Below are 13,498 nucleotides of genomic sequence, written 5' to 3' on the forward strand. Positions count from 1 at the left end.
GGTCAAAAAATATAAACTTTCTCTTAGTGCCATTAGTTTTCAAATTTGAATAGTTTAAATTTGAATTCTTTGAAATTTGTGTGAATCACTAGTTTGTGATTAACTTTACTATAAAAATATATTTTGGAGTGATTCTGGTAACACCAAATTTTGGCACGGTCAATAACTTAATTAATATGGCCTAAAATGAAGAAGTGATCTACATAAAAAAGTTTCGTATTGTTGATATGAACATCTTTGGAGTTTGAGCCATCACCATCCGATCTCATCTCAAAGGCCGAAGTTGTGTTCGAAATACTGAGATTTTATATTCAGAACACTATTCGGCTCATTACGCCCCCAAGACTGCCTCGTATGGAAAAATGTTCTACACGGTTTGTCTTCTCCTCGTCGAAACGATCGATTTTGATATAAAAATCGTCTCAATACGAGTTCGTATGCAAAATTTAGAGCTATCAGAATGCAGCCCTGTCACGAGGCGAGATGTGGCGCGCCCCACCAGACATAGGTCTGATGGGTAGCGCGAGCGAATAGGTTTTCTACGTGACTATTTTGGCCCAAAAGATGGCCTCAAATCGAAAAACGTTCAACATGAAAGTTGTTCGCCTCGTCAAAACGGTCAAGATTGCTTTTGGGCTTGTTTCCATCTGAGGTCGTTTACCACCTCAAAAATTACCCGCAAGGTGCAGCCAGTTTAAACCGAACAGTTTTGGAAAGTTCGGACACAACCAATCCAAATTTGACTAGGGTTTTGGACGTGAATCCGAGCCTTTTCCTTGCACGGGAAGTCCAGCCGCCTTTTATATACTTAAGGGGTGACGGCCGATTGAATAACAACACACAATCGCAAAACCCATCTACAAACTTTCATCTCCTACCCTAGTTTTCTGCTTCTCGTTCATCGGCATTCTTCGCTTTGGAGAGCTTCGATCTATGAAGTCCTAGGGGCAGGCGAACTGACCTAGGGCAGCCCATCACTGTCGTGCGTCCAGACGGGGTCTCTCCCGACCGTGTGGGGTTTCAGTTCTTCAAAAGAGCTTGCTGGATTGTCTTGCGTATCGCGCTTCTGGTGAGCCTCCTTCGGCGACGTGTCTTGTGTATCGCGCTCGACGCCGAGGGTACACGGTGACGTGTTCATGTGTGAATAGATTCTTTTTCCTGCTATTTAATATTATTGTGTTTTATCATTATATTCAAAAATAGTTTTTGTTAATTTAGTTTCTAACGAAAAAAAATCTTTATGATAATTCTTTTTGCTATTAAAGTTTCTAACAAAAAAAGTTCTTTATGAAAAGCACTTCAGATGAACTCTGAAGAGGTTGAAAATTGGCATGGTACCATCATTTCACCCACATAGCATGTGCTAAAAAGTTGATAGGGTTACGGCAAAAACTGGATGCCCTTCGTGTACAAAATGGACAATCTCTTTCGAAGTATCAGGGTTTCGGCCGAAAACTCATCTATTACAAATGGATTTCATTTTTTTGAACTTATTTGAACTCCAGACTTTTTGTGTGTTTAAAATGCACCATTCAAAGTGACATCATCAATTTTCAACCCTTTCTGACTTCATTTGTTATTTTTTCATGCATTTACTGATTTTTTTGAGCTAAATGACCCTGAAATTGAAAAGCACTTCAGATGAACTCTGAAGAGGTTGAAAATTGGCATGGTATCATCATTTCACCCACATAGCACGTGCTAAAATGTTGGGAGGGTTACGGCAAAAACTGGATGCTCTTCGTGTACAAAATGGACAATCTCTTTCGAAGTATCAGGGTTTCGGACGAAAACTCATCTGTTACAAAGGGATTTCATTTTTTTGAACTTATTTGAACTCCAGACTTTTTGTGTGTTCAAAATGCACCATTCAAAGCCACATCACCAATTTTCAACCCTTTCTGACTTCATTTGTTATTTTTCATGCATTTACTGTTTTTTGAGCTATATGACCCTGAAATTCAAAATAACTACGAATGAACTCAGAAAAGGTTGAAAGTTGGCATGGTATCATCATTTCACCCACATAGCATGTGCTAAAAAGTGGAGAGGGTTACGGCAAAACTAGATGCACTTCATGTACAAAACGGACAATCTCTCTTGAAGTATCAAGGTTTCATACGGAAACTAGTGTGTTACAAAAGGAATTTCATTTCTTCACATGTAACTGCAGTGATATTATTCATCAAAGGCATCATCATAATAGTTGTGGAGAGAAAGTCTTCACTTTTTCTTCAGTTGTGTCCTTTGCTTATTGCGCTGTAACCATGGATATTCTTCATCGCTTAATAGGGTGCTTGGGCCAGCCTTGACTTCGAAGGGAGAAATTGCATGAAACTTTTCATAATCTTTAGACATGTCTGTCTTGCCCTCCAATCCCATGATGTCTCTTTTTCCTGAAAGAACGATGTGGCACTTTGGCTCATCGTATGATGTATTCGCTTCCTTATTTTTTCTTTTTCTCGGTTTGTAGACATGTCCTTCACATAGAAAACCCGCGCCACATCATTGGCTAGGATGAATGGGTCGTCTGTGTACCCAAGATTTTTCAGATCCACTGTTGTCATTCCGTACTTTGGGTCTACCTGTACCTCGCCTCCTGATAGATTGACCCATTTGCACTTAAACAAAGGGACCTTAAAATCATGTCCGTAGTCAAGTTCCCATATGTCCACTATGTAACCATAATATGTGTCCTTTCCCCTATTGGTTGCTACATCAAAGCGGACACCGCTGTTTTGGTTGGTGCTCTTTTGATCTTGGGCTATCGTGTAAAATGTATTCCCATTTATCCTGTAGCCTTTGTAAGTCAATACAGTCAAAGATGGTCCCCTGGACAACGAGTACAGCTCATCAGAAACAGTGTTGTCACCTCTGAGAAGTGTTTCCAACCAACTACCGAAAGTCCTGATGTGTTCACATGTAATCCAGTCGTCACACTGCTCCGGGTGTTTGGAGCATAGACTGTTCTTGTGTTCATCGACATATGGGGTCACCAAGGTAGAGTTCTGTAGAACTATGTGGTGTGCTTGAGACCAAGAATGCCCGTCCCTACATATTATTGAGTCCCCTCCAAGCGTTCCTTTTTCCAGTCAGTCTCCCCTCATACCGCGATTGAGGGAGACCAATCTTCTTAAGGCCAGGAATGAAGTCAACACAAAACCCAATGACATCCTCTGTTTGATGGCCCATGGAGATGCTTCCTTCTAGCCTAGCGTGGTTATGGACATATTTCTTTAGGACTCCCATGAACCTCTCAAAGGGGAACATATTGTGTACAAATATGGGGCCCAGAATGACAATCTCGTCGACTAGATGAACTAGGATGTGCATCATGATATTGAAGAAGGATGGTGGGAACACCAGCTCAAAACTGACAAGACATTGCGCCACATCATTCCTTAGCCTTGGTAGGATTTCTGGATCGATCACCTTCTGAGAGATTGCATTGAGGAATGCACATAGCTTCACAATGGATAATCGAACGTTTTCCGATAGAAGCCCCCTCAATGCAACCGGAAGCAGTTGCGTCATAATCACGTGGCAGTCATGAGACTTTAGGTTCTGAAACTTTTCTCGGCCATATTTATAATTCTCTTTATATTCGATGAGAAGCCAGACGAGACCTTCATACTAAGCAGGCATTCAAAGAAGATTTCCTTCTCTTCTTTGGTAAGAGCATAGCTGGCAGGACCTTCATACTGCTTTGGAGGCATGCCGTCTTTTTCGTGCAAATGTTGCAGGTCCTCCCGTGCCCCCGCTGTATCTTTTGTCTTCCCATACATGCCAAAGAATCCTAGCAAGTTCACGCAAAGGTTCTTCGTCTATGCGTCACGTCGATTGAATTGTGGACCTCTAGATCTTTCCAGTAGGGTAGGTCCCAAAATATAGATTTCTTATTCCAGATGGGTGCGCGTCCCTCAGCATCATTTGGAACAGATAGTCCGCCGAGACCCTTTGCAAATATTATGTTAAATCATTGACCGTAGCAAGTACGTGATCACTGGTACACATGGCAGGCTTCTTCTGGTGATCTGCCTCGCCTTTGAAATGCTTGCCTTTCTTTCAACACTGATGGTTGGTCGGAAGAAATCGATGATGCCCCAGGTACACATTCTTCCTGCATTTGTCCAGGTATGTACTTTCGGTGTCAGCTAAGCAGTGCATGCATGCGTGGTATCCCTTGTTTGTCTGTCCTGAAAGGTTACTAAGAGCAGGCCAATCATTGATGGTTACAAACAACAACGCATGCAGGTTAAATTCATCCTGTCTGTGCTCATCCCACACACGTACACCATTTCCATTCCACAGCTGTAAAGTTCTTCAACTAATGGACTTAGGTACACATCAATGTCGTTGCCGGGTTGCTTAGGGCCTTGGATGAGAACTGGCATCATAATGAACTTCCGCTTCATGCACATCCAAGGAGGAAGGTTATACATACATAGAGTTACGAGCCAGGTGCTGTGATTGCTGCTCTGCTCCCCGAAAGGATTAATTCCATCCGCGCTTAAACCAAACCATACGTTCCTTGGGTCACCTGCAAACTCAGTCTGGTACTTTCTCTCGATTTTTCTCCACTACGACCCATTAGCGGGTGCTCTCAACTTCCCGTCTTTCTTATGATCCTCTCTGTGCCATCACATCAACTTGGCATGCTCTTTGTTTCTGAATAAATGTTTCAACCGTGGTATTATAGGAGCATACCACATCACCTTGGCAGGAACCCTCTTCCTGGGGGATCGTCGTCAACATCACCAGGGTCATCTTGTCTGATCTTATACCGCAATGCACCGCATACCGGGCATGCGTTCAAATCCTCATACGCACCGCGGTAGAGGATGCAGCCATTAGTGCATGCATGTATCTTTTGCACCTCCAATCCTAGAGGGCATACGACCTTCTTTGCTGCGTACGTACTGTCGGGGAATTCGTTATCCTTTGGAAGCTTCTTCTTCAATATTTTCAATAGCTTATCAAATCCTTTGCCAGGCACAACATTGTCTGCCTTCCACTGCAGAAATTCTAGTACGCTACCGAGTTTTGTGTTGCCATCTTCGCAATTGGGGTACAACCCTTTTTTGTGATCCTCTAACATGCGATCGAAGCTTCTCCTTTTCACTTTCGCACTGTCTCCTTGCATCAACAATGACCCGGCGGAGATCATCATCGGGCACATCGTATGGTTCCTCTTGATCTTCAGCTTCTCCCGTTGCAGCATCACCTTATTCAGGGGGCACATAGTTGTCATCATCCTCTTCTTCTTTGTTGTCTTCCATCATAACCCCTAGTTCTCCGTGCTTGGTCCAAACATTATAGTGTGGCATGAAACCCTTATAAAGCAGGTGGGTGTGAATGAGTTTCCGGTCAGAGTAAGACTTCGTATTCCCACATATAGGGCATGGACAACACATGAAACCATTCTGCTTGTTTGCCTCAGCCACTTCGAGAAAATTATGCATGCCCTTAATGTACTCGGAGGTGTGTCTGTCACCGTACATCCATTGCCGGTTCATCTGCGTGCATTATATATAATTAAGTGTCTCAAAAACCATCACAAAACATCATGAATAGATAAGTGACCAAATTAATAGAAGTTCATCATCACATTAAAACCAAAATACATACATAGTTCTCATTGAACAACATATAGCTCTCCAGAGCATCTAACTAAACCATACATTGAAACTATGTAAAACATTTCAATGCAACAATAAATGCGATCGTAATCGCAACGAAGGTAACAATTGATCCAACGCCATAATGATACCAAGCCTCGGTATGAATGGCATATTTTCTAATCTTCAAACGCATTGCATCCATCTTGATCTTGTGATCATCGACGACATCCGCAACATGCAACTCCAATATCATCTTCTCCTCCTCAATTTTTTTATTTTTTCCTTCAAGTAATTGTTTTCTTCTTCAACTAAATTTAACCTCTTGACAATAGGGTCGGTTGGAATTTCCGGTTCACATACCCCCTAGATAAGTAAAATCTATGTCACGTTGGTTGGCATAATTGTCATAAACAATAAATGAACCAAATAGTTATAGAAGATAATATATACCACATCAGAAACATAGACAGGATGAGGGCCGACGGGGGGCGGATACCAAAACCATCACACTATATAATAACAAGCAATAATAAAATTAAGAAAATTAGACAAGTATCTATCTAATCATACAAGTAAGAATTTTTTTCTTTTAGAAAGAAGATAAGAACAAGAGGCTCACCACAGTGGTGCCGGCGACGAGATCGGTGCAAGCGATCGACGGCGGTGAAGACGGGGACAGGACTTGATGGACCGCCAAACCTAGACAAATCTCGAGGAAAATGGAGCTTGGAGGTCGAGCTTCGAGAGGATAAAGCTTAACTAGCGTGGCTCGGGCATTTCATCTAACACCTCATGTGCATAGGAGGTGAGCTAGAGCACCACAAAGCTCTCCCCTCGCCGTCCAGAAAAAAAGAGAGCAGTGTGGAGTGCTCTGCTCGCCGGTGAGGGGGTATATATAGGCACCTCATTGGTCCTAGTTCGTGGCTGGAACCGGGACTAAAGGCTCCCCTTTTGTCCCGGTTCCAAAAACGAACCGGGACCAATGGTTGTGGGCCAGGAGCGAGGCCCATTGGTCCCGGTTTGTGTCTGGAACTGGGACAAAAGGGTCTAGACGAACCGGGACCAATGCCCCACGAGGCCCGGCCGGCCCCCTGGGCGCACGAACCGGGACGTATGCCCCCATGAGCCCCGGTTCATGATTGAGCCGGGACTAATGGGCAGGCCAGGCCTGAACCAAAGCCCTATTTTCTACTAGTGACCCTTTCTCTGACTGATCCATTTTGAACTTCTTCAAAACTTTATCAAGGTATGTGCTTTGTGAAAGTCCAATTAAGCGTCTTGATCTATCTCTATAGATGTTGATGCCCAATATATAAGCAGCTTCACCGAGGTCTTTCATTGAATTTTTTTATTCAAGTATCCTGTTATGCTATCCAGAAATTCTGTATTATTTCCAATCAACAATATGTCATCCACATATAATATTAGAAATGCTACAGATCTCCCACTCACTTTCTTGTAAATACAAGCTTCTCCAAAAGTCCATATAAAACCATATGCTTTGATCACACTATCAAAGCGTATATTCCAACTCCAAGAGGCTTGCACCAGTACATAAATGGATCGCTGGAGTTTGCACACTTTGTTAGCACCTTTAGGATCGACAAAACCTTCTGGTTGCATCATATACAACTCTTCTTTAAGATATCCATTAAGGAATGCAGTTTTGACATCCATTTGCCAAATTTCATAATCATAAAATGCAGCAATTCCTAACATGATTCAGACAGACTTAAGCATCGCTACGGGTGAGAAGGTCTCATCGTAGTCAACTCCTTGAACTTGTCGAAAACCTTTCACAACAAGTCAAGCTTTGTAGATAGTAACATTACCGTCAGCGTCAATCTTCTTCTTGAAGATCCATTTATTCTCTATGGCTTGCCGATTATCGGGCAAGTCAACCAATGTCCATACTTTGTTCTCATACATGGATCCCATCTCAGATTTCATGGCCTCAAGCCATTTCTCGGAATCTTGGCTCATCATCACTTCCTCATAGTTCGTAGGTTCATCATGGTCAAGTAACATGACCTCAAAAATAGGATTACCGTACCACTCTGGTGCAAACCGTACTCTGGTTGACCTACGAGGTTTGGTAGTAACTTGATCTGAAGTTTCATGATCATCATTAGCTTCCTCACTGATTGGTGTAGGAATCACTAGAACTGATTTCTGTGATGAACTACTTTCCAATTCGGGAGAAGGTACAATTACCTCATCAAGTTCTACTTTCCTCCTATTAGCTTCTTTCAAGAGAAACTCCTTCTCTAGAAAGGATCCATTCTTAGCAACGAATATCTTGCCTTCGGATCTTTGACAGAAGGTGTACCCAACAGTCTCCTTTGGGTATCCTATGAAGACACATTTCTCCGATTTGGGTTCGAGCTTATCAGGTTGAAGCTTTTTCACATAAGCATCGCAACCCCAAACTTTAAGAAACGACAGCTTAGGTTTCTTGCCAAACCACAGTTCATACGGTGTCGTCTCAACGGATTTAAATGGTGCCCTATTTAATGTGAATGCAGCTATCTCTAAAGCATAACCCCAAAACGATAGCGGTAAATCAGTAAGAGACATCATAGATTGCACCATATCTAATAAAGTATGGTTACGACGTTCGGACACACCATTACGCTGTGGTGTTCCAGGTGGCGTGAGTTGCGAAACTATTCCACATTGTTTCAAATGAAGACCAAACTCATAACTCAAATATTCACCTCCACGATCTGATCGTAGAAACTTTATTTTCTTGTTATGATGATTTTCCACTTCACTCTGAAATTCTTTTAACTTTTCAAATATTCCAGACTTATGTTTCATCAAGTAGATATACCCATATCTGCTCAAATCATCTGTGAAGGTTAGAAAATAACGATACCCGCCACGAGCCTCAACACTCATCGGACCACATACATCAGTATGTATTATTTCCAATAAGTCAGTTGCTCGCTCCATTGTTCTAGAGAATAGAGTTTTAGTCATCTTGCCCATGGGGCATGGTTCGCAAGCATCAAGTGATTCATAATCAAGTGATTCCAAAAGCCCATCGTCATGGAGTTTCTTTATGCGCTTTACACCAATATGACCTAAACGGCAGTGCCACAAATAAGTTGCACAATCATTATTAACCTTGCATCTTTTGGCTTCAATATTATGAATATGTGTATCACTACTATCAAGATTTAATAAAAATAGACCACTCATCAAGGGTGCATGACCATAAAAGATATTACTCATATAAATAGAACAACCATTATTCTCTGATTTAAATGAATAACCGTCTCGCATGAAACAAGATCTAGCTATAATGTTCATGCTCAACGCCGACACCAAATAACAATTATTCAGGTCTAAATCTAATCCTGACAGTAGATGTAGAGGTAGCGTGCCGACGGCGATCACATCGACTTTGGAACCATTTCCCATGCGCATCGTCACCTCGTCCTTACCAATCTTCGTTTAATCCGTAGCCCCTGTTTCGAGTTGCAAATATGAGCAACAGAACCAGTATCAAATACCCAGGTGCTACTACGAGCATTAGTAAGGTACACATCAATAACATGTATATCAAATATACCTTTCACTTTGCCATCCTTCTTATCCTCCAAATACTTGGGGCAGTTCCGCTTCCAGTGACCAGTCCCTTTGTAGTAGAAGCACTCAATTTCAGGCTTAGGTACAGACTTGGGCTTCTTCACTTGAGCAGCAACTTGCTTGCCATTCTTCTTGAAGTTCCCCTTCTTCCCTTTGCCCTTTTTCTTGAAACTAGTGGTCTTGTTAACCATCAACACTTGATTCTCCTTCTTGATTTCTACCTCCGCAGCCTTTAGCATCACGAAGAGCTCAGGAATTGTCTTATACATCCCTTGCATATTATAGTTCATCACGAAGATTTTATAGCTTGGTGGCAGTGATTGAAGAACTCTGTTAATGAAACTATCATCAGGAAGATTAACTCCCAATTGAGTCAAGTGGTTGTGGTACCCAGACATTCTGAGTATATGTTCACTGACAGAACTATTCTCCTCCATTTTGCAGCTATAGAACTTATTGGAGACTTCATATCTCTCAACTCGGACATTTGCTTAAAATATTAACTTCAACTCTTGGAACATATGATATGCTCCATGATGTTCAAAACGTCTTTGAAGTCCCGATTCTAAGCCGTAAAGCATGGTACACTGAACTATCGAGTAGTCATCAGCTTTGCTCTACCAGACGTTCACAACGTCCGAAGTTGCTCCTGCAGCCGGTCTTGCACCTAGCGGTGCTTCCAGGACGTAATTCTTCTGTGCAGCAATGAGGATAATCCTCAAGTTACGGACCCAGTCCGTGTAGTTGCTACCATCATCTTTGAACTTAGCTTTCTCTAGGAACGCATTAAAATTCAAAGGAACAGTAGCACGGGCCATTGATCTAGAACAACATAGACATGCAAAAACTATCAAGTACTAAGTTCATGATAAATTAAAGTTCAATTAATCATATTACTTAAGAACTCCCACTTAGATAGACATCCCTCTAGTCATCTGAATGATCACATGATCCATATCAACTAAACCATGTCTGATCATCACGTGAGATGGAGTAGTTTTCAATGGTGAACATCACTATGTTGATCATATCTACTATATGATTCACGTTCGACCTTTCGGTCTCAGTGTTCCGAGGCCATATCTGCATATGCTAGGCTCGTCAAGTTTAACCCGAGTATTCTGCACATGCAAAACTGGCTTGCACCCGTTGTATGTGACCGTAGAGCTTATCACACCCGATCATCACGTGGTGTCTCGGCTTGACGAACTGTAGCAACGGTGCATAATCAGGGAGAACACTTGGACCTTGAAATTTTGTGAGGGATCATCTTATAATGCTACCGCCGTACTAAGCAAAATCAGATGCATAAAAGATAAACATCACATGGAATCACAATATGTGACATGATATGGCCATCATCATCCTGTGCCTTTTAACTCCATCTCGAAAGCACCGTCATGATCTCCATCGTCAATCGCTTGACAGCTTGATCTCCATCGTATCATCGTTGTCATCTCGCCAACTATTGCTTCTACAACTATTGCTACTTCTTAGTGATAAAGTAAAGCAATTACATGGCAATTGCATTTCATACAATAAAGTGACAACCATAAGGCTCCTGCCAGTTGCTAATAACTTTTACAAAACATGATCATCTCACACAACAATTTATATCTCATCACGTCTTGACCATATCACATCATAACATGCCCTGCAAAAACAAGTTAGACATCCTCTACTTTGTTGTTGCAAGTTTTACGTGGCTGCTATAGGCTTCTAGAAAGAACTGTTCTTACCTACGCATCAAAACCACACCGATTTTTCGTCATGTGTGATGTTTTAACCTTCAAGAAGGACCGACCGTAGTCAAACTCGATTCAACTAAAGTTGGAGAAACAGACACCCGCCAGCCACCTGTGTGCGAAGCACGTCGGTAGAACTAGTCTCATGAACGCGATCATGTAATGTCGGTCTGGGCCGCTTCATCCAACAATACCGCCAAATCAAAGTAAGACGTTAGTGGTAAGCAGTATGACTATTATTGCCCACAACTCTTTGTGTTCTACTCGTGCATATATCATCTACGCATAGACCTGGCTCGGATGCCACTGTTTGGGAACATTGTAATTCAAAAAAAATTCCTACGATCACGCAAGATCTATCTAGGAGAATCATAGCAATGAGACGGGAGAGTGTGTCCACGTACCCTTGTAGACCGAAAGCGGAAGCGTTTAGTAACGCGGTTCATGTAATCGAACGTCTTCACAATCCAACCGATCCAAGTACCGAATGTACGACACCTCTGTGTTCAGCACACGTTCAGCACGATGACGTCTCTTGAGATCTTGATCAAGTAGAGGGTTGAGGGAGAGTTCTGTCAGCATGACGGCGTGGTGACGGTGTTGGTAATGTCTGACGCCCCAAGACCGGCACTCCAGATGCCTTCCATGGATTCCGAGATTCGTCATGTATTTTGTTTGGTTCGTTGCATTCATCTTTGCATCATGTCATCATGTAACCCTTTTTATTAACTCAACTAAATAAATCGTATGGATCTTCGTTCCATTTAAATCGAGGGATATTTACAATGGTGATTTCTCTTTAGAACATATACTCCCAATATTATTAGGGAGCTATATAAAATATTCCATTAGTTTGGAATTAACCCGCAACAAACTTGCATTATAAACCCCTTTCGTTTCTAAACTATTTTTGCATCCATGATCTTTCCTCCAAGGCCCTTCTCCAAGTGCAAACCATTTCACTTCTTCCTTCTTTCAAATTTCACCCATTTATTGCAAGTGGCATTCTCCTCTTTCTTTAAAATGTTCAACTTTTCCCTATAAATACTAGACCGTGCGAAGACCACCTCCTCCAATTTTCAGGTCTTTTGGAATTGTTTTGGTTGGGCTAAGGAATTATTCGAGTTTGAGTTATTTTCAAACTTGCATAAAAATTGCAGCCTCTAAAAATTGCCAAGGCATTTTATTCAAATACTAGATAAATCCAGGAGCACAAGAGTATGTTTATATGCCTCTTATTCCTTTTCAAATTAGCTGGCCTTTTTCCTTTTCGGAACCTGGGATTTCCAAATTTTCAGAAAAGAGGGAAAAGGAAATAAGGCCTCCCAAGCAGTGCCCCTGGGCCTCTCTTCAAGCCCAGCAGCCAGGCCGGCCAACTATCCCACCTAGGCCCAGCCGCTACCTAACCCTAACCCTCTCCCCTGCCGATCCCCATCTCCCCCTCTCCCTCATCTCCACCCCGCCGCCATAGAGCACCACGACCGATTCCCCTTCTCTCGATTTCCCTCTCCCTCGTCTCCCTCCGCCGCCACACACATGCATCACACTAGGGAGAGAGCAGCGCCGCTCCTCATCCCCGATCTCCTCTGCCTCCTTCCTCCCCCGCCGCGCCAAGCCCCTCTTCTCCTTCCCGAGCCGCCGCCGGCGCCCCAAGCTCTCCGCCTCGGCCCTGGCCTCCATCCCCGTGCCCGAACCTCCATGAAGCCACCTCCTCAAGCTCCTCCACCTAAGCCGTCGACAGCCGAAGCCCGGCCATGTTGCAGCCTCTCCTGTCGGCGACCTCGCCGTCTGAGCTGCTCTATTGTAACACCCCGTATGTAACCTGCCATAATTGTATTCCAACTCTTGCCATTTCCGGCACTAAGTTATGATATTTCCTCGTTGTCAGGTTTTTGTCTTCGTGTTGTTTTGTCTTTGTCATGCATCTCATATCATGTCATCATGTGCATCGCATTTGCATACGTGTTCGTCTCATGCATCCGAGCCTTTTCCCGGTTGTCCGTTTTGCATTCCGACGCTCCTATGTCCTCCATGTCCCCTTTTACCTCTTTTCGTGTGCGGGTATTAAACATTCTCGGATTGGACTAAGACATGCCAAGCGGCCTTGGTTTACTACCGGTAGACCACCTATCAAGTTTTGTGCCATTTGGACTTCGTTTGATACTCCAACGGTTAACCAAGGAACCGAGAAGGCCTCGTGTGTGTTGAAGCCCAACACCGCTCCAAAATGGCCCAAAACACACCTAAACCCCTTCCATCATCTCGGTCATTCGATCATGATCACGTGGCCGCAAACCGTGCTCAATTTGGAGCCTCCTAGCTCCTCCTACCTATAAAAAGGCACTCCTCCCCGAAATTCTGGATCTCTTCCTCCCCAAACCCTAAGAAATCCGCTGCCCGCGCCGCCGGACACGTCCGGAGCGGACCGGACACGTCTGCCCCGCTACCCCCAACGAACCAGCGCTCGCCACGTGTCCCGAGCGGACGCCCACATCGCCGCCGACCGCGCGGGCCCGCGAGCCCGTCCGCGGCCCTGCC

This window comes from Triticum dicoccoides, chromosome 4A (genome assembly GCF_002162155.2).
Source record: "Triticum dicoccoides isolate Atlit2015 ecotype Zavitan chromosome 4A, WEW_v2.0, whole genome shotgun sequence".
NCBI lineage: Eukaryota > Viridiplantae > Streptophyta > Magnoliopsida > Poales > Poaceae > Triticum > Triticum dicoccoides.